This window comes from Syngnathus typhle, linkage group LG1 (assembly GCF_033458585.1).
Source record: "Syngnathus typhle isolate RoL2023-S1 ecotype Sweden linkage group LG1, RoL_Styp_1.0, whole genome shotgun sequence".
NCBI lineage: Eukaryota > Metazoa > Chordata > Actinopteri > Syngnathiformes > Syngnathidae > Syngnathus > Syngnathus typhle.
This window is the reverse complement of record NC_083738.1, coordinates 7,251,276-7,271,840: the sequence shown is the minus strand read 5'-3', so window position 1 is coordinate 7,271,840 and position 20,565 is coordinate 7,251,276. Positions and strand designations below refer to the sequence as shown.

General features: G+C 49.2%; 13 non-coding genes across 13 annotated transcripts; all 13 read left to right on the top strand.

Moving 5' to 3' along the window:
• The first annotated feature begins 244 nt into the window (after positions 1-244).
• Positions 245-317, top strand: trnav-aac (transfer RNA valine (anticodon AAC)). Its single transcript has one exon. It is a non-coding gene; the product is annotated as a tRNA-Val (tRNA).
• Positions 318-532: 215 nt separating this feature from the next.
• trnav-cac (transfer RNA valine (anticodon CAC)) lies at positions 533-605 on the top strand. Its single transcript has one exon. It is a non-coding gene; the product is annotated as a tRNA-Val (tRNA).
• Positions 606-4,926: 4,321 nt separating this feature from the next.
• Positions 4,927-4,998, top strand: trnad-guc (transfer RNA aspartic acid (anticodon GUC)). The gene has a single exon. It is a non-coding gene; the product is annotated as a tRNA-Asp (tRNA).
• Positions 4,999-5,497: 499 nt separating this feature from the next.
• On the top strand, positions 5,498-5,570 carry trnav-aac (transfer RNA valine (anticodon AAC)). The gene has a single exon. It is a non-coding gene; the product is annotated as a tRNA-Val (tRNA).
• Positions 5,571-6,551: 981 nt separating this feature from the next.
• Positions 6,552-6,624, top strand: trnav-cac (transfer RNA valine (anticodon CAC)). Its single transcript has one exon. It is a non-coding gene; the product is annotated as a tRNA-Val (tRNA).
• Positions 6,625-8,156: 1,532 nt separating this feature from the next.
• On the top strand, positions 8,157-8,229 carry trnav-cac (transfer RNA valine (anticodon CAC)). The gene has a single exon. It is a non-coding gene; the product is annotated as a tRNA-Val (tRNA).
• Positions 8,230-10,418: 2,189 nt separating this feature from the next.
• trnad-guc (transfer RNA aspartic acid (anticodon GUC)) lies at positions 10,419-10,490 on the top strand. Its single transcript has one exon. It is a non-coding gene; the product is annotated as a tRNA-Asp (tRNA).
• A 499-nt stretch (positions 10,491-10,989) lies between these two features.
• On the top strand, positions 10,990-11,062 carry trnav-aac (transfer RNA valine (anticodon AAC)). Its single transcript has one exon. It is a non-coding gene; the product is annotated as a tRNA-Val (tRNA).
• A 972-nt stretch (positions 11,063-12,034) lies between these two features.
• Positions 12,035-12,107, top strand: trnav-cac (transfer RNA valine (anticodon CAC)). The gene has a single exon. It is a non-coding gene; the product is annotated as a tRNA-Val (tRNA).
• A 1,532-nt stretch (positions 12,108-13,639) lies between these two features.
• Positions 13,640-13,712, top strand: trnav-cac (transfer RNA valine (anticodon CAC)). The gene has a single exon. It is a non-coding gene; the product is annotated as a tRNA-Val (tRNA).
• A 4,334-nt stretch (positions 13,713-18,046) lies between these two features.
• Positions 18,047-18,118, top strand: trnad-guc (transfer RNA aspartic acid (anticodon GUC)). Its single transcript has one exon. It is a non-coding gene; the product is annotated as a tRNA-Asp (tRNA).
• A 499-nt stretch (positions 18,119-18,617) lies between these two features.
• On the top strand, positions 18,618-18,690 carry trnav-aac (transfer RNA valine (anticodon AAC)). Its single transcript has one exon. It is a non-coding gene; the product is annotated as a tRNA-Val (tRNA).
• A 972-nt stretch (positions 18,691-19,662) lies between these two features.
• Positions 19,663-19,735, top strand: trnav-cac (transfer RNA valine (anticodon CAC)). Its single transcript has one exon. It is a non-coding gene; the product is annotated as a tRNA-Val (tRNA).
• The last annotated feature ends 830 nt before the right edge of the window (positions 19,736-20,565 follow it).

The window sequence follows — 20,565 nt, the reverse complement described above, 5'->3', positions numbered from 1 at the left end:
TTGTGGCACATTGGTGTTGAATGCAGAACTGAAATCCACAAACTTTTTGTCAGCAACTTTTAAAAACTCGTCTCCGTCGCCAGTCCGTGATGCCACTTTTTGCAAGACGGCTCTAGTGCAACAGTCAAGCGAGTTTCTATAGTGTAGTGGTTATCACGTTCGCCTCACAAGCGATAGGTCCCCGCTTCAAAATTAGTCCGTGATGCAACTTTTTGCAAGACGGGTCGCTTGTGGCAGACAGCATGTTTCCATAGTGTAGTGGTTATCACATTCGCCTAACACGCGAAAGGTCCCCGGCTCGAAACCGGGTGGAAACAGACCGCATCAATGTTTTTGTCAGCCCCTTTGAAAAACTATTCTCTGGCGCCAGTCCGTGATGCCACTTTTTGCAAGACGGCTCTGGTGCAACAGTCAAGCGAGTTTCCATAGTGTAGTTGTTATCACGTACGCCTCACAAGCGAAAGGTCCCAGCTTCAAAATTAGTCCGTGATGCAACTTTTTGCAAGACGGCTCTCATGGGGCAGCCAAGCGAGTTTCCATAGTGTAGTGGTTATCACGTTCGCCTCACACGCGAAAGGTCCCCGGTTCGAAACCGGGTGGAAACAAGCCATGATAATCTTTTCGTCAGGCCCTTTGAAAAATTCTTCTCCGTGGCCAGTCCGTGATGCAACTTTTTGTCTCTTGCGCACGTCCATGATGCCACTTTTTGCAAGACGGCTCCTATATAAAATAGTCAGGCCAGTTTCCATAGTCAAAGTCAAGTCACAGTCTGCTTTATTGTCAATCCCTTCATATGTCAAGACACAAAAAGAAACCGAAATTCCGTTTCCTCTATCCCACGGTGACGAGACATAGTACACGATAGACATACAAGTAGACGACACAAAATAAAAACAAGAAGGCACAAACAATAAATAATGAATAAATAATGAGTGATGAATAAATAATAAACAAATAACACAATAAATAAGAGGCGCAGAACTGAGCCAGTGTGCATACAGCAGACAGTAAGCATAGCGCAAAGTACAGGACGCTACGCAGAAAGGGGGAGAGAGTTCAGGATCCTAACAGCCTGGAGTATGAAGCTGTTGGTGAGCCTGGTGGTGCGGGAGCGCAGGCTCCTGTACCTCTTCCCAGAGGGCAAAAGCTCAAACAAAGAGTGAGCAGGGTGACTCACATCACTCACAATCGTGGTCGCCTTGCGGGTGACATGGGAGATGTAAATGTCTTTCAAGGAGGGGAGTGAAGCACCAATAATCTTACCAGCCGTGTTCACTATGCGCTGCAGGGCCTTCAGGTTGTAGTCAGTGCAGCTGCCACCCCAAACAGCAATACAGCTGGAGAGGACGCTCTCAATGGTGCCACGGTAAAATGTAGTCAAGTCAAGTCAAGTTTAGTTGTATAGCCCTAAATCACAAGCAGTCTCAAAGGGCTTCACATAGACAGAAATTGACAATTATTCTCCAAGCATCCCCTGATCTTAAGCTCCCAAAAGGGCAAGGAAAAACTTAAAAACCCCTACTAGGGGAAAATAAGAAACCTTGAGAAGGGACCACAGATGGAAGGATCCCCCTTTCAGGATCACCAGGTTGGAATGGATGCAGAGATGGCACAAATGATACAACATGAACATCAATGAAATAAAAAGTGGATGTCCATGTCAGAGCAGAGGGCTGCCGAAGGAGCCCTCAATTGTCCTGGCAGTGTCTACGAGGAGGTTGAGCTGCAGTTCCCCCATCCTGAATTAACCCACGAGAATCCAGATAGCCGCTGTCAGCATGGGTGCCACCTAACCACCTCCCCGGCCGGGGAGGGAGGGAGTGGAGAGGGAGAGAAAACAAACTCCACCCGAATCGGCCACTACAGGTAAGTTAAAGGCCATGTCATAGAAATGTGTCTTTAGACGTGTCTTAAATGTTTCTACTGAGGTAGCAGTTCTAATATCCATTGGTAGGGCATTCCAAAGCTCTGGAGCCCGAATAGAAAATGCTCTAGAGCCTGCAGACATTTTCTTGGCTCTCGGTGCCACTAAAAGGGTAGCGTTTTGCGAACGAAGGTTACGAGACGGAACATAAGGAACAACTAGGTCGACGAGATATGAAGGCGCTAAGCCATGCAGTGATTTATAGGTTAATAGAAGAACCTTGAAATCACATCTTAAATGGACCGGGAGCCAATGTAAGTTGGCTAGTATTGGGGTAATGTGATCAAATTTTCTTGTCCGAGAGAGCAGCCTTGCAGCAGCATTTTGTACTAACTGTAGACTTTTGATGCGGGACTTAGGAAGACCCGACAATAGTACATTACAGTAGTCCAGGCGCGACGTGACGAACGCATGAATAACCGGTCGAGAGGATCGGACGAATCTTTGCAATATTACGAAGAAAAAACGCAATTCTGGTTATATTCTTAATGTGCTTTTGAAAGGAGAGAGTTTGGTCAAATATTACCCCGAGATTAGTTACAGTATCGCTTTGAGTGATAGTACGGTTATCTATAGTTATAGCGGTTTCCTTGAATAAGTGTTGATAACGAGTTGGCCCAATTATCAACATCTCAGTTTTATCTGGGTTAAGACGAAGGAAGTTGAAAGACATCCATTGCTTGATCTCCGCAAGGCACGCCTCAAGATTACAACAATCCCGCGGATCTGTCATCGATAACGGCATATATAATTGGGTGTCATCCGCATAGCATTGAAAACTAATATTATATTTGCGTATTATGTCGCCAAGCGGAATCATATAAATATTAAAAAGGATTGGTCCGAGAACCGATCCCTGTGGGACACCACACGTAACATTATAGAGCTCCGAGGACGCATTGCCATGGACCACTCGGTGCGTCCTGTTTGATAGATAGGAATGGAACCAGCCTAGTGCTGACCCTGAAATACCAACACAACTTTTAAGACGCCCTAATAAAATATCTAAGTCTACAGTGTCGAAGGCAGCACTAAGATCGAGTAGTAACAGTACAGACGAAGTGTTTGAATCCATAGCTATGAGGAGATCGTTAGTCACTTTAGCAAGTGCTGTCTCAGTGGAATGATTAGCTCTAAAACCAGACTGATTATTGGCGACCATGTAATCAATAAGCTGCTGCGCTACTAGTCATGACGGCCGGAGGAGCGCTCGCACGCCTGAGTTTCCGCAGAAAGTACAGGCGGCGCTGGGCCTTCTTCGCCAGTGATGCGGTGTTGGTGGACCAGGAGAGATTCTCACTGATGTGCACCCCCAGGAACCGGGCGCTGCTCACTCTCTCCACCACAGCACCGTCGATGGTCAGCGGCAGGTGTTGGGTGTGACCGTTCCGGAAGGCAACAACAATCTCCTTGGTCTTGTCGACATTCAGCAGGAGGTTGTTATCCCTGCACCACATGGTCAGAAGGTCAACCTCCAACCTGTATTGAGTCTCGTCTCCCTTGGTGATGAGACCCACCAGAGTCGTGTCGTCAGCAAACCTCACTATGCGGTTGTCGCTGTAGGTTGCAGTGCAGTCATGCGTCAGGAGGGTGAAGAGCAGCGGACTGAGCACGCAGCCTTGGGGGGCCCCTGTGCTCAGCGTGATGCTGGCGGAGATTTTGTCGCCAACACGTACCACCTGTGGCCTCTGACAGAGGAAGTCCAGTGGCCAGTTGCAGAGGTAGGTACTGAGGCCCAGCTTGTCAAGTTTGCTGATGAGACGTTGTGGCACAATGGTGTTGAAGGAAGAACTGAAGTCCACAAACAGCAATCTCACATACGAGTCCCTTCTCTCCAGTTGGGTGAGGGCAGAGTGGAGGGCAGAGCAGATGGCATCCTCAGAGGACCGTTTGGCTCGGTACGCAAACTGGAAGGGGTCAATGTTTGGGGGGGAGAACGGATCAGATGTGGTCCATGACAAGCCGCTCAAAGCACTTCATGATGATGGGCGTAAGTGCCACGGGGCGATAGTCATTGAAGCAGGACGGAGCAGGTTTCTTCGGCACAGGTACGATCGTGGCAGCTTTGAAACACGACGGGACGATGGCCTGCTGCAGGGAAGTGTTAAAGATGTCCGTGAAGACACCCGTCAGCTCACCAGAGCAGTCCTTCAGCGCTCGGCCCGGCATGTTGTCAGGGCCCGCCGCCTTACGGATGTTGATAGCGGCAAGCGCCCCCCTCACGCTGGCGGCGGAGAGGCACAGGGGCAGCTCGTGTGAAGGGGGAGTGGCCTTCAGCGGGCAAGTGCTGTTCCGAGCGTCGAGCAAAGAAGCGGTGCTTGTGGCAGATAGCATGAAAAGTGTTCATGAAAAGTGTTTCTAAGAGAGGGCTGCAAAACTCTTTCAACACCGTGACATCAGTACACCAACGTTCATTAATGTAGAAACAGAGACCACCTCCCTTTGATTTTCAAATTCAAGCGCATGTGAAAATGCTATATAAATAAAGATCATGTTGGCATGTCTATTAAAAACCAGAGGTAGGTAGGTAGCTGTCATTGAGCAGACGGACGTCGCCCTCACAGCTCTGCGGCGCGGGCTTGTAGATCGTGATTGTCTGAATGCCCTGCCAAAGGCTCCGTGCGTCCCTGCTGTCCTTGAAGTGGGCGGTAATTTTGCAAGAGAACGCCCTCTTTGCCTTTTTGATGCCCCGGGACAGGTCGGCCCTCGCAGTCCTCAAGCACGCCTCATCCCCCCTCTCTACAGGTGTTGTTGTAGTGGTTATCGCGCTCGCCTCACAGGTGAAAGGTCTCCAGTTAGAAACCAGACGGAACCAAGTCATACTAGCTCTTTTGTCAGCGCATTTGACAAATTCGTCTCCAGGGCCAGTCCATGATGCCACTTTTTGCAAGACGGCTCCCGCATCACAGTCAGACAAGTCTCCATAGCGTAGTGGTTATCAAGTTCGCCATACACACCAAAGGTCCCCGTTTCGAACCGGGTGTAAACAAGTGTCATAAACTTCCTCGTTAGTATAGTGGACAGTATCTCCGCCTGTCACGCGGAAGACCGGGGTTCGATTCCCCGACGGGGAGTTACTTTGTTTATGTGAACTTAGGTATGCTGTCTACCAAAAGTGTGTTAACCTGTGTTTGCGGCAGAGTTATTACGTAACTGCAGTGGTTTTTGTGTGACAGTTTGTGTTAACTGCAGGCAGTGGAATTCCACCCTATTAACTAAATTATAAATGAATCAGTTTGCTCATTTGTTACTCCATATTCGCAACAGAAATGGTGCCTCATCGGAATTGAAGTGAACTATGATGTTTGTGGATTTCAAGTTTGGAGTTGTTGTGGCACATTGGTGTTGAATGCAGAACTGAAATCCACAAACTTTTTGTCAGCCACTTTTAAAAACCCGTCTCCGTCGCCAGTCCGTGATGCCACTTTTTGCAAGACGGCTCTGGTGCAACAGTCAAGCGAGTTTCTATAGTGTAGTGGTTATCACGTTCGCCTCACAAGCGATTGGTCCCCGCTTCAAAATGAGTCCGTGATGCAACTTTTTGCAAGACGGGTCGCTTGTGGCAGACAGCAGGTTTCCATAGTGTAGTGGTTATCACATTCGCCTAACACGCGAAAGGTCCCCGGCTCGAAACCGGGTGGAAACAGACCGCATCAATGTTTTTGTCAGCCCCTTTGAAAAACTATTCTCTGGCGCCAGTCCGTGATGACACTTTTTGCAAGACGGCTCCCGCTTCACAGCCAGACAAGTTTCCATAATGTAGTGAATGTAGTACCCATATTGTAGCTTGAACAGGTCGTGGTCGCCGCTCCTGTAGGCCTCCTCCTTGACTTTGTGCAGCCTCCTGAGGTTCGGTGTAAACCAAGGTTTGTCGTTGTTGTACGTGCAGAAGGTCTTAGTCTGCACACACAATCCTCACAAAAACTTATGTATGATGTGACAGTGTCAGTGAGTTCATGCAAGTCTGAAGTTGCAGCCTCGAAAACTCCCCAATCGGTGCAGTCAAAGCAGGCTTGGAGGTCCTGCCTTGACTCCACTGTCCATTTCCTCACAGTCCTCACCACAGGCTTAGAAATTTTTAGTTTCTGCCTGTAGGCCGGGATCAGATGAACTAGACAGTGGTCCGAGAGTCCTAAAGCTGCACGAGCCACAGAGTGGTATGCATCCTTGATCACGGTGTAGCAGTGGTCCAGAGTCTGTGCCCCTCTGGTGGGACACGTTACATGCTGTCTGTATCTGGGGAGTTTGTAACGTATAGTGGACAGTACCTCCGCCTGTCACGCGGAAGACCGGGGTTCGATTCCCCGACGGGGAGTTACTTTGTTTATGTGAACTTAGGTATGCTGTCTACCAAAAGTGTGTTGACCTGTGTTTGCAGCAGAGTTATTACGTAACTGCAGTGGTTTTTGTGTGAAATCCACAAACCTTTTGTCAGCCACTTTTAAAAATCCGTCTCCGTCGCCAGTCCGTGATGCCACTTTTTGCAAGACGGCTCTGGTGCAACAGTCAAGCGAGTTTCCATAGTGTAGTGGTTATCACGTACGCCTCACAAGCGAAAGGTCCCCGCTTCAAAATTAGTCCGTGATGCAACTTTTTGCAAGACGGCTCTCGTGGGGCAGCCAGGCAAGTTTCCATAGTGTAGTGGTTATCACATTCGCCTCACACGCGAAAGGTCCCCGGTTCGAAACCGGGTGGAAACAAGCCATGATAATCTTTTTGTCAGGCCCTTTGAAAAATTCTTTGTGTGCGAGGTTCACCCTGTTAAGATCACCCAGAACAATAATTAGTGAATTTGGTAGAAGTTTCTGTTACCTGGTCAGCCAGCATCTGCGTGGCTTCACTCGCACGTACGTGTGGTGGAATGTAAACAGCCGCCATGACGATTGAGGAGAACTCCCGTGGTGAATAGAACGGCCGGCAGTTCATGAAAAGTGTTTCTAAGAGAGGGCTGCAAAACTCTTTCAACACCGTGACATCAGTACACCAACGTTCATTAATGTAGAAACAGAGACCACCTCCCTTTGATTTTCCGGAGAACTCCGCGCTGCGATCTGCACGAGTTAGCCTAAACCCCGCTAGCTCCACGGCGTGTTGGGGGGTTCGTTCGCAGAGCCACGTTTCAACGAAGCACAGCGCGGCCGATCTGCTGAAGTCCGTGTTCCTTGAAGTGAGGAGCAGCAGTTCGTCCATCTTGTTCGCCAGGGAGCGGACATTCGCCAGATGAATTGACGGTAGGGCAGAACGGAACCCTCTCTGCCTCAGCTTTACGAGTGCTCTGGCTCGTTTTCCGCGCCGCCGTCGCACTAGCTTGTATAGCACCGCTGCTCCGGCTAGAATCTCCGACAAACAGTCTGAATCAGAGAGAACAGGAGAGAAAATACCAGAAGAAGACTGTCCAATGTTTAACAGCGCTTCTCTGGTAAAAGTGATCCGGGATGGACAGCAGAGGACACAGAAAACACACAAAATAAGACAAAGAAACAGAGAGCGACTCACCGTGGCTGCCATCCGCGGCGCCATCATACTACTACTACTACTACTACTACTACTGGAAAACAGGGACAAATGTTTGCAATCCAACAGAGTTATACACATTGAATTTCCAACTACACAATTAGTTACCTATAATAATTCAATTTAATTAAAGCCACAGTGGCAATATCTTGCTGATCGATTGTCCTTTCATGCTTCTGGTTATCAAATTCAAGCGCGTGTGAAAATGCTATATAAATAAAGATCATGATGGCATATCTATTAAAAACAAACATCTTAATCAGTGGTTCTTAACCTACCACTATGCGGCCGGTTCTAGTGACAAGTCACAAAAGACCCTAACCTATACAAGCGTTTCTCGTTAGTATAGTGGACAGTATCTCCGCCTGTCACGTGGAAGACCGGGGTTCGATTCCCCGACGGGGAGTTACTTTGTTTATGTGAACTTAGGTATGCTGTCTACCAAAAGTGTGTTGACCTGTGTTTGCAGCAGAGTTATTACGTAACTGCAGTGGTTTTTGTGTGAAATCCACAAACCTTTTGTCAGCCACTTTTAAAAATCCGTCTCCGTCGCCAGTCCGTGATGCCACTTTTTGCAAGACGGCTCTGGTGCAACAGTCAAGCGAGTTTCCATAGTGTAGTGGTTATCACGTACGCCTCACAAGCGAAAGGTCCCCGCTTCAAAATTAGTCCGTGATGCAACTTATTGCAAGACGTCTCTCGTGGGGCAGCCAGGTAAGTTTCCATAGTGTAGTGGTTATCACGTTCGCCTCACACGCGAAAGGTCCCCGGTTCGAAACCGGGTGGAAACAAGCCATGATAATCTTTTTGTCAGGCCCTTTGAAAAATTCTTCTCCGGGGCCAGTCCGTGATGCAACTTTTTGTCTCTTGCGCACGTCCATGATGCCACTTTTTGCAAGACGGCGCCTATATAAAATAGTCAGGCCAGTTTCCATAGTCAAAGTCAAGTCACAGTCTGCTTTATTGTCAATCCCTTCATATGTCAGGACACAAAAAGAAACCGAAATTCCGTTTCCTCTATCCCACGGTGACGAGACATAGTACACGATAGACATACAAGTAGACGACACAAAATAAAAACAAGAAGGCACAAACAATAAATAATGAATAAATAATGAGTGATGAATAAATAATAAACAAATAACACAATAAATAAGAGGCGCAGAACTGAGCCAGTGTGCATACAGCAGACAGTAAGCATAGCGCAAAGTACAGGACGCTACGCAGAAAGGGGGAGAGAGTTCAGGATCCTAACAGCCTGGAGTATGAAGCTGTTGGTGAGCCTAGTGGTGCGGGAGCGCAGGCTCCTGTACCTCTTCCCAGAGGGTAGAAGCTCAAACAAAGAGTGAGCGGGGTGACTCACATCACTCACAATCGTGGTCGCCTTGCGGGTGAGATGGGAGATGTAAATGTCTTTCAAGGACGGGAGTGAAGCACCAATAATCTTACCAGCCGTGTTCACTATGCGCTGCAGGGCCTTCAGGTTGTAGTCAGTGCAGCTGCCACCCCAAACAGCAATACAGCTGGAGAGGACGCTCTCAATGGTGCCACGGTAAAATGTAGTCATGACGGCCGGAGGAGCGCTCGCTCGCCTGAGTTTCCGCAGACAGTACAGGCGGCGCTGGGCCTTCTTCGCCAGTGATGCGGTGTTGGTGGACCAGGAGGGATTCTCACTGATGTGCACCCCCAGGAACCGGGCGTTGCTCACTGTCTCCACCACAGCACCGTCGATGGTCAGTGGCAGGTGTTGGGTGTGACCCTTCCGGAAGTCAACAACAATCTCCTTGGTCTTGTCGACATTCAGCAGGATGTTGTTTTCCCTGCACCACGTAGTCAGAAGGTCAACCTCCAACCTGTATTGAGTCTCGTCTCCCTTGGTGATGAGACCCACCAGAGTCGTGTCATCAGCAAACTTCACTATGCGGTTGTCGCTGTAGGTTGCAGTGCAGTCATGCGTCAGGAGGGTGAAGAGCAGCGGACTGAGCACGCAGCCTTGGGGGGCCCCTGTGCTCAGCGTGATGCTGGCGGAGATTTTGTCGCCAACACGTACCACCTGTGGCCTCTGACAGAGGAAGTCCAGTGGCCAGTTGCAGAGGTAGGAACTGGTGGGGGGGGAGAACGGATCGGATGTGCTCCATGACAAGCCGCTCAAAGCACTTCATGATGATGGGCGTAAATGCCACGGGGCGATAGTCATTGAAGCAGGACGGAGCAGGTTTCTTGGGCACAGGTACGATGGTGGCAGCTTTGAAACACGACGGGACGATGGCCTGCTGCAGGGAAGTGTTAAAGAAGACACCCGTCAGCTCACCAGCGCAGTCCTTCAGCGCTCGACCCGGGATGTTGTCAGGGCCCGCCGCCTTACGGATGTTGATAGCGGCAAGCGCCCCCCTCACGCTGTCGGCGGAGAGGCACAGGGGCAGCTCGTGTGAAGGGGGAGTGGCCTTCAGCGGGCAAGTGCTGTTCCGAGCGTCGAAGCGAGCAAAGAAGCGGTTAAGGTCATTGAGCAGACGGACGTCGCCCTCACAGCTCTGCGGCGCGGGCTTGTAGATCGTGATTGTCTGAATGCCCTGCCAAAGGCTCCGTGCGTCCCTGCTGTCCTTGAAGTGGGCGGTAATTTTGCAAGAGAACGCCCTCTTTGCCTTTTTGATGCCCCGGGACAGGTCGGCCCTCGCAGTCCTCAAGCACGCCTCATCCCCCCTCTCTACAGGTGTTGTTGTAGTGGTTATCGCGCTCGCCTCACAGGTGAAAGGTCTCCAGTTCGAAACCAGACGGAAACAAGTCTTGATAGCTCTTTTGTCAGCGCATTTGACAAATTCGTCTCCAGGGCCAGTCCGTGATGCCACTTTTTGCAAGACGGCTCCCGCATCACAGTCAGACAAGTCTCCATAGCGTAGTGGTTATCAAGTTCGCCATACACACCAAAGGTCCCCGTTTCGAACCGGGTGGAAACAAGCGTCATGAACTTCTTCACACGTGTTCCTCGTTAGTATAGTGGACAGTATCTCCGCCTGTCACGCGGAAGACCGGGGTTCGATTCCCCGACGGGGAGTTACTTTGTTTATGTGAACTTAGGTATGCTGTCTACCAAAAGTGTGTTAACCTGTGTTTGCGGCAGAGTTATTACGTAACTGCAGTGGTTTTTGTGTGACAGTTTGTGTTAACTGCAGGCAGTGGAATTCCACCCTATTAACTAAATTATAAATGAATTAGTTTGCTCATTTGTTACTCCATATTCGCAACAGAAATGGTGCCTCATCGGAATTGAAGTGAACTATGATGTTGGTGGATTTCAAGTTTGGAGTTGTTGTGGCACATTGGTGTTGAATGCAGAACTGAAATCCACAAACTTTTTCTCAGCCACTTTTAAAAACTCGTCTCCGTCGCCAGTCCGTGATGCCACTTTTTGCAAGACGGCTCTGGTGCAACAGTCAAGCGAGTTTCTATAGTGTAGTGGTTATCACGTTCGCCTCACAAGCGATAGGTCCCCGCTTCAAAATTAGTCCGTGATGCAACTTTCTGCAAGACGGGTCGCTTGTGGCAGACAGCAGGTTTCCATAGTGTAGTGGTTATCACATTCGCCTAACACGCGAAAGGTCCCCGGCTCGAAACCGGGTGGAAACAGACTGCATCAATGGTTTTGTCAGCCCCTTTGAAAAACTATTCGCCAGTCCGTGATGCCACTTTTTGCAAGACGGCTCCCGCTTCACAGCCAGACAAGTTTCCATAATGTAGTGAATGTAGTAGCCATAATGTAGCTTGAACAGGTCGTGGTCGCCGCTCCTGTAGGCCTCCTCCTTGACTTTGTGCAGCCTCCTGAGGTTCGGTGTAAACCAAGGTTTGTCGTTGTTGTACGTGCAGAAGGTCTTAGTCTGCACACACAATCCTCACAAAAACTTATGTATGATGTGACAGTGTCAGTGAGTTCATGCAAGTCTGAAGTTGCAGCCTCGAAAACTCCCCAATCGGTGCAGTCAAAGCAGGCTTGGAGGTCCTGCCTTGACTCCACTGTCCATTTCCTCACAGTCCTCACCACAGGCTTAGAAATTTTTAGTTTCTGCCTGTAGGCCGGGATCAGATGAACTAGACAGTGGTCCGAGAGTCCTAAAGCTGCACGAGCCACAGAGTGGTATGCATCCTTGATCACGGTGTAGCAGTCCAGAGTCTGTGCCCCTCTGGTGGGACACGTTACATGCTGTCTGTATCTGGGGAGTTTGTAACGTATAGTGGACAGTATCTCCGCCTGTCACGCGGAAGACCGGGGTTCGATTCCCCGACGGGGAGTTACTTTGTTTATGTGAACTTAGGTATGCTGTCTATCAAAAGTGTGTTGACCTGTGTTTGCAGCAGAGTTATTACGTAACTGCAGTGGTTTTTGTGTGAAATCCACAAACCTTTTGTCAGCCACTTTTAAAAATCCGTCTCCGTCGCCAGTCCGTGATGCCACTTTTTGCAAGACGGCTCTGGTGCAACAGTCAAGCGAGTTTCCATAGTGTAGTGGTTATCACGTACGCCTCACAAGCGAAAGGTCCCCGCTTCAAAATTAGTCCGTGATGCAACTTTTTGCAAGACGGCTCTCGTGGGGCAGCCAGGCAAGTTTCCATAGTGTAGTGGTTATCACGTTCGCCTCACACGCGAAAGGTCCCCGGTTCGAAACCGGGTGGAAACAAGCCATGATAATCTTTTTGTCAGGCCCTTTGAAAAATTCTTTGTGTGCGAGGTTCGCCCTGTTAAGATCACCCAGAACAATAATTAGTGAATTTGGTAGAAGTTTCTGTTACCTGGTCAGCCAGCATCTGCGTGGCGTCACTCGCACGTACGTGTGGTGGAATGTAAACAGCCGCCATGACGATTGAGGAGAACTCCCGTGGTGAATAGAACGGCCGGCAGTTCATGAAAAGTGTTTCTAAGAGAGGGCTGCAAAACTCTTTCAACACCGTGACATCAGTACACCAACGTTCATTAATGTAGAAACAGAGACCACCTCCCTTTGATTTTCCGGAGAACTCCGCGCTGCGATCTGCACGAGTTAGCCTAAACCCCGCTAGCTCCACGGCGTGTTGGGGGGTTCGTTCGCAGAGCCACGTTTCAACAAAGCACAGCGCGGCCGATCTGCTGAAGTCCGTGTTCCTTGAAGTGAGGAGCAGCAGTTCGTCCATCTTGTTCGCCAGGGAGCGGACATTCGCCAGATGAATTGACGGTAGGGCAGAACGGAACCCTCTCTCCCTCAGCTTTACGAGTGCTCTGGCTCGTTTTCCGCGCCGCCGTCGCACTAGCTTGTATAGCACCGCCGCTCCGGCTAGAATCTCCGACAAACAGTCTGAATCAGAGAGAACAGGAGAGAAAATACCAGAAGAAGACTGTCCAATGTTTAACAGCGCTTCTCTGGTAAAGGTGATCCGGGATGGACAGCAGAGGACACAGAAAACACACAAAATAAGACAAAGAAACAGAGAGCGACTCACCGTGGCTGCCATCCGCGGCGCCATCATACTACTACTACTACTACTACTACTACTGGAAAACAGGGACAAATGTTTGCAATCCAACAGAGTTATACACATTGAATTTCCAACTACACAATTAGTTACTTATAATAATTCAATTTAATTAAAGCCACAGTGGCAATATCTTGCTGATCGATTGTCCTTTCATGCTTCTGGTTATCAAATTCAAGCGCGTGTGAAAATGCTATATAAATAAAGATCATGTTGGCATATCTATTAAAAACAAACATCTTAATCAGTGGTTCTTAACCTACCACTATGCGGCCGGTTCTAGTGACAAGTCACAAAAGACCCTAATCCATACAAGCGTTTCTCGTTAGTATAGTGGACAGTATCTCCGCCTGTCACGCGGAAGACCGGGGTTCGATTCCCCGACGGGGAGTTACTTTGTTTATGTGAACTTAGGTATGCTGTCTACCAAAAGTGTGTTGACCTGTGTTTGCAGCAGAGTTATTACGTAACTGCAGTGGTTTTTGTGTGAAATCCACAAACCTTTTGTCAGCCACTTTTAAAAATCCGTCTCCGTCGCCAGTCCGTGATGCCACTTTTTGCAAGACGGCTCTGGTGCAACAGTCAAGCGAGTTTCCATAGTGTAGTGGTTATCACGTACGCCTCACAAGCGAAAGGTCCCCGCTTCAAAATTAGTCCGTGATGCAACTTTTTGCAAGACGGCTCTCGTGGAGCAGCCAGGCAAGTTTCCATAGTGTAGTGGTTATCACGTTCGCCTCACACGCGAAAGGTCCCCGGTTCGAAACCGGGTGGAAACAAGCCATGATAATCTTTCTGTCAGGCCCTTTGAAAAATTCTTCTCCGGGGCCAGTCCGTGATGCAAGTTTTTGTCTCTTGCGTACGTCCATGATGCCACTTTTTGCAAGACGGCTCCTATATAAAATAGTCAGGCCAGTTTCCATAGTCAAAGTCAAGTCACAGTCTGCTTTATTGTCAATCCCTTCATATGTCAAGACACAAAAAGAAACCGAAATTCCGTTTCCTCTATCCCACGGTGACGAGACATAGTACACGATAGACATACAAGTAGACGACACAAAATAAAAACAAGAAGGCATAAACAATAAATAATGAATAAATAATTAGTGATGAATAAATAATAAACAAATAACACAATAAATAAGAGGCGCAGAACTGAGCCAGTGTGCATACAGCAGACAGTAAGCATAGCGCAAAGTACAGGACGCTACGCAGAAAGGGGGAGAGAGTTCAGGATCCTAACAGCCTGGAGTATGAAGCTGTTGGTGAGCCTGGTGGTGCGGGAGCGCAGGCTCCTGTACCTCTTCCCAGAGGGCAGAAGCTCAAACAAAGAGTGAGCGGGGTGACTCACATCACTCACAATCGTGGTCGCCTTGCGGGTGAGATGGGAGATGTAAATGTCTTTCAAGGACGGGAGTGAAGCACCAATAATCTTACCAGCCGTGTTCACTATGCGCTGCAGGGCCTTCAGGTTGTAGTCAGTGCAGCTGCCACCCCAAACAGCAATACAGCTGGAGAGGACGCTCTCAATGGTGCCACGGTAAAATGTAGTCAAGTCAAGTCAAGTTTATTTGTATAGCCCTAAATCACAAGCAGTCTCAAAGGGCTTCACATAGACAGAAATTGACAATTATTCTCCAAGCATCCCCTGATCTTAAGCTCCCAAAAGGGCAAGGAAAAACTTAAAAACCCCTACTAGGGGAAAATAAGAAACCTTGAGAAGGGACCACAGATGGAAGGATCCCCCTTTCAGGATCACCAGGTTGGAATGGATGCAGAGATGGCACAAATGATACAACATGAACATCAATGAAATAAAAAGTGGATGTCCATGTCAGAGCAGAGGGCTGCCGAAGGAGCCCTCAATTGTCCTGGCAGTGTCTACGAGGAGGTTGAGCTGCAGTTCCCCCATCCTGAATTAACCCACGAGAATCCAGATAGCCGCTGTCAGCATGGGTGCCACCTAACCACCTCCCCGGCCGGGGAGGGAGGGAGTGGAGAGGGAGAGAAAACAAACTCCACCCGAATCGGCCACTACAGGTAAGTTAAAGGCCATGTCATAGAAATGTGTCTTTAGACGTGTCTTAAATGTTTCTACTGAGGTAGCAGTTCTAATATCCATTGGTAGGGCATTCCAAAGCTCTGGAGCCCGAATAGAAAATGCTCTAGAGCCTGCAGACATTTTCTTGGCTCTCGGTGCCACTAAAAGGGTAGCGTTTTGCAAACGAAGGTTACGAGACGGAACATAAGGAACAACTAGGTCGACGAGATATGAAGGCGCTAAGCCATGCAGTGATTTATAGGTTAATAGAAGAACCTTGAAATCACATCTTAAATGGACCGGGAGCCAATGTAAGTTGGCTAGTATTGGGGTAATGTGATCAAATTTTCTTGTCCGAGAGAGCAGCCTTGCAGCAGCATTTTGTACTAACTGTAGACTTTTGATGCGGGACTTAGGAAGACCCGACAATAGTACATTACAGTAGTCCAGGCGCGACGTGACGAACGCATGAATAACCGGTCGAGAGGATCGGACGAATCTTTGCAATATTACGAAGAAAAAACGCAATTCTGGTTATATTCTTAATGTGCTTTTGAAAGGAGAGAGTTTGGTCAAATATTACCCCGAGATTAGTTACAGTATCGCTTTGAGTGATAGTACGGTTATCTATAGTTATAGCGGTTTCCTTGAATAAGTGTTGATAACGAGTTGGCCCAATTATCAACATCTCAGTTTTATCTGGGTTAAGACGAAGGAAGTTGAAAGACATCCATTGCTTGATCTCCGCAAGGCACGCCTCAAGATTACAACAATCCCGCGGATCTGTCATCGATAACGGCATATATAATTGGGTGTCATCCGCATAGCATTGAAAACTAATATTATATTTACGTATTATGTCGCCAAGCGGAATCATATAAATATTAAAAAGGATTGGTCCGAGAACCGATCCCTGTGGGACACCACACGTAACATTATAGAGCTCCGAGGACGCATTGCCATGGACCACTCGGTGCGTCCTGTTTGATAGATAGGAATGGAACCAGCCTAGTGCTGACCCTGAAATACCAACACAACTTTTAAGACGCCCTAATAAAATATCTAAGTCTACAGTGTCGAAGGCAGCACTAAGATCGAGTAGTAACAGTACAGACGAAGTGTTTGAATCCATAGCTATGAGGAGATCGTTAGTCACTTTAGCAAGTGCTGTCTCAGTGGAATGATTAGCTCTAAAACCAGACTGATTATTGGCGACCATGTAATCAATAAGCTGCTGCGCTACTAGTCATGACGGCCGGAGGAGCGCTCGCTCGCCTGAGTTTCCGCAGAAAGTACAGGCGGCGCTGGGCCTTCTTCGCCAGTGATGCGGTGTTGGTGGACCAGGAGAGATTCTCACTGATGTGCACCCCCAGGAACCGGGCGCTGCTCACTCTCTCCACCACAGCACCGTCGATGGTCAGCGGCAGGTGTTGGGTGTGACCCTTCCGGAAGGCAACAACAATCTCCTTGGTCTTGTCGACATTCAGCAGGAGGTTGTTATCCCTGCACCACATGGTCAGAAGGTCAACCTCCAACCTGTATCGAGTCTCGTCTCCCTTGGTGATGAGACCCACCAGAGTCGTGTCGTCAGCAAACTTCACTATGCGGTTGTCGCTGTAGGTTGCAGTGCAGTCATGCGTCAGGAGGGTGAAGAGCAGCGGACTGAGCACGCAGCCTTGGGGGGCCCCTGTGCTCAGCGTGATGCTGGCGGAGATTTTGTCGCCAACACGTACCACCTGTGGCCTCTGACAGAGGAAGTCCAGTGGCCAGTTGCAGAGGTAGGTACTGAGGCCCAGCTTGTCAAGTTTGCTGATGAGACGTTGTGGCACAATGGTGTTGAAGGAAGAACTGAAGTCCACAAACAGCAATCTCACATACGAGTCCCTTCTCTCCAGTTGGGTGAGGGCAGAGTGGAGGGCAGAGCAGATGGCATCCTCAGAGGACCGTTTGGCTCGGTACGCAAACTGGAAGGGGTCAATGTTTGGGGGGGAGAACGGATCAGATGTGGTCCATGACAAGCCGCTCAAAGCACTTCATGATGATGGGCGTAAGTGCCACGGGGCGATAGTCATTGAAGCAGGACGGAGCAGGTTTCTTCGGCACAGGTACGATCGTGGCAGCTTTGAAACACGACGGGACGATGGCCTGCTGCAGGGAAGTGTTAAAGATGTCCGTGAAGACACCCGTCAGCTCACCAGAGCAGTCCTTCAGCGCTCGGCCCGGCATGTTGTCAGGGCCCGCCGCCTTACGGATGTTGATAGCAGCAAGCGCCCCCCTCACGCTGGCGGCGGAGAGGCACAGGGGCAGCTCGTGTGAAGGGGGAGTGGCCTTCAGCGGGCAAGTGCTGTTCCGAGCGTCGAGCAAAGAAGCGGTGCTTGTGGCAGATAGCATGAAAAGTGTTCATGAAAAGTGTTTCTAAGAGAGGGCTGCAAAACTCTTTCAACACCGTGACATCAGTACACCAACGTTCATTAATGTAGAAACAGAGACCACCTCCCTTTGATTTTCAAATTCAAGCGCATGTGAAAATGCTATATAAATAAAGATCATGTTGGCATGTCTATTAAAAACCAGAGGTAGGTAGGTAGCTGTCATTGAGCAGACGGACGTCGCCCTCACAGCTCTGCGGCGCGGGCTTGTAGATCGTGATTGTCTGAATGCCCTGCCAAAGGCTCCGTGCGTCCCTGCTGTCCTTGAAGTGGGCGGTAATTTTGCAAGAGAACGCCCTCTTTGCCTTTTTGATGCCCCGGGACAGGTCGGCCCTCGCAGTCCTCAAGCACGCCTCATCCCCCCTCTCTACAGGTGTTGTTGTAGTGGTTATCGCGCTCGCCTCACAGGTGAAAGGTCTCCAGTTCGAAACCAGACGGAAACAAGTCTTGATAGCTCTTTTGTCAGCGCATTTGACAAATTCGTCTCCAGGGCCAGTCCGTGATGCCACTTTTTGCAAGACGGCTCCCGCATCACAGTCAGACAAGTCTCCATAGCGTAGTGGTTATCAAGTTCGCCATACACACCAAAGGTCCCCGTTTCGAACCGGGTGGAAACAAGCGTCATGAACTTCTTCACACGTGTTCCTCGTTAGTATAGTGGACAGTATCTCCGCCTGTCACGCGGAAGACCGGGGTTCGATTCCCCGACGGGGAGTTACTTTGTTTATGTGAACTTAGGTATGCTGTCTACCAAAAGTGTGTTAACCTGTGTTTGCGGCAGAGTTATTACGTAACTGCAGTGGTTTTTGTGTGACAGTTTGTGTTAACTGCAGGCAGTGGAATTCCACCCTATTAACTAAATTATAAATGAATTAGTTTGCTCATTTGTTACTCCATATTCGCAACAGAAATGGTGCCTCATCGGAATTGAAGTGAACTATGATGTTGGTGGATTTCAAGTTTGGAGTTGTTGTGGCACATTGGTGTTGAATGCAGAACTGAAATCCACAAACTTTTTCTCAGCCACTTTTAAAAACTCGTCTCCGTCGCCAGTCCGTGATGCCACTTTTTGCAAGACGGCTCTGGTGCAACAGTCAAGCGAGTTTCTATAGTGTAGTGGTTATCACGTTCGCCTCACAAGCGATAGGTCCCCGCTTCAAAATTAGTCCGTGATGCAACTTTCTGCAAGACGGGTCGCTTGTGGCAGACAGCAGGTTTCCATAGTGTAGTGGTTATCACATTCGCCTAACACGCGAAAGGTCCCCGGCTCGAAACCGGGTGGAAACAGACTGCATCAATGGTTTTGTCAGCCCCTTTGAAAAACTATTCGCCAGTCCGTGATGCCACTTTTTGCAAGACGGCTCCCGCTTCACAGCCAGACAAGTTTCCATAATGTAGTGAATGTAGTAGCCATAATGTAGCTTGAACAGGTCGTGGTCGCCGCTCCTGTAGGCCTCCTCCTTGACTTTGTGCAGCCTCCTGAGGTTCGGTGTAAACCAAGGTTTGTCGTTGTTGTACGTGCAGAAGGTCTTAGTCTGCACACACAATCCTCACAAAAACTTATGTATGATGTGACAGTGTCAGTGAGTTCATGCAAGTCTGAAGTTGCAGCCTCGAAAACTCCCCAATCGGTGCAGTCAAAGCAGGCTTGGAGGTCCTGCCTTGACTCCACTGTCCATTTCCTCACAGTCCTCACCACAGGCTTAGAAATTTTTAGTTTCTGCCTGTAGGCCGGGATCAGATGAACTAGACAGTGGTCCGAGAGTCCTAAAGCTGCACGAGCCACAGAGTGGTATGCATCCTTGATCACGGTGTAGCAGTCCAGAGTCTGTGCCCCTCTGGTGGGACACGTTACATGCTGTCTGTATCTGGGGAGTTTGTAACGTATAGTGGACAGTATCTCCGCCTGTCACGCGGAAGACCGGGGTTCGATTCCCCGACGGGGAGTTACTTTGTTTATGTGAACTTAGGTATGCTGTCTATCAAAAGTGTGTTGACCTGTGTTTGCAGCAGAGTTATTACGTAACTGCAGTGGTTTTTGTGTGAAATCCACAAACCTTTTGTCAGCCACTTTTAAAAATCCGTCTCCGTCGCCAGTCCGTGATGCCACTTTTTGCAAGACGGCTCTGGTGCAACAGTCAAGCGAGTTTCCATAGTGTAGTGGTTATCACGTACGCCTCACAAGCGAAAGGTCCCCGCTTCAAAATTAGTCCGTGATGCAACTTTTTGCAAGACGGCTCTCGTGGGGCAGCCAGGCAAGTTTCCATAGTGTAGTGGTTATCACATTCGTCTCACACGCGAAAGGTCCCCGGTTCGAAACCGGGTGGAAACAAGCCATGATAATCTTTTTGTCAGGCCCTTTGAAAAATTCTTTGTGTGCGAGGTTCGCCCTGTTAAGATCACCCAGAACAATAATTAGTGAATTTGGTAGAAGTTTCTGTTACCTGGTCAGCCAGCATCTGCGTGGCGTCACTCGCACGTACGTGTGGTGGAATGTAAACAGCCGCCATGACGATTGAGGAGAACTCCCGTGGTGAATAGAACGGCCGGCAGTTCATGAAAAGTGTTTCTAAGAGAGGGCTGCAAAACTCTTTCAACACCGTGACATCAGTACACCAACGTTCATTAATGTAGAAACAGAGACCACCTCCCTTTGATTTTCCGGAGAACTCCGCGCTGCGATCTGCACGAGTTAGCCTAAACCCCGCTAGCTCCACGGCGTGTTGGGGGGTTCGTTCGCAGAGCCACGTTTCAACAAAGCACAGCGCGGCCGATCTGCTGAAGTCCGTGTTCCTTGAAGTGAGGAGCAGCAGTTCGTCCATCTTGTTCGCCAGGGAGCGGACATTCGCCAGATGAATTGACGGTAGGGCAGAACGGAACCCTCTCTCCCTCAGCTTTACGAGTGCTCTGGCTCGTTTTCCGCGCCGCCGTCGCACTAGCTTGTATAGCACCGCCGCTCCGGCTAGAATCTCCGACAAACAGTCTGAATCAGAGAGAACAGGAGAGAAAATACCAGAAGAAGACTGTCCAATGTTTAACAGCGCTTCTCTGGTAAAGGTGATCCGGGATGGACAGCAGAGGACACAGAAAACACACAAAATAAGACAAAGAAACAGAGAGCGACTCACCGTGGCTGCCATCCGCGGCGCCATCATACTACTA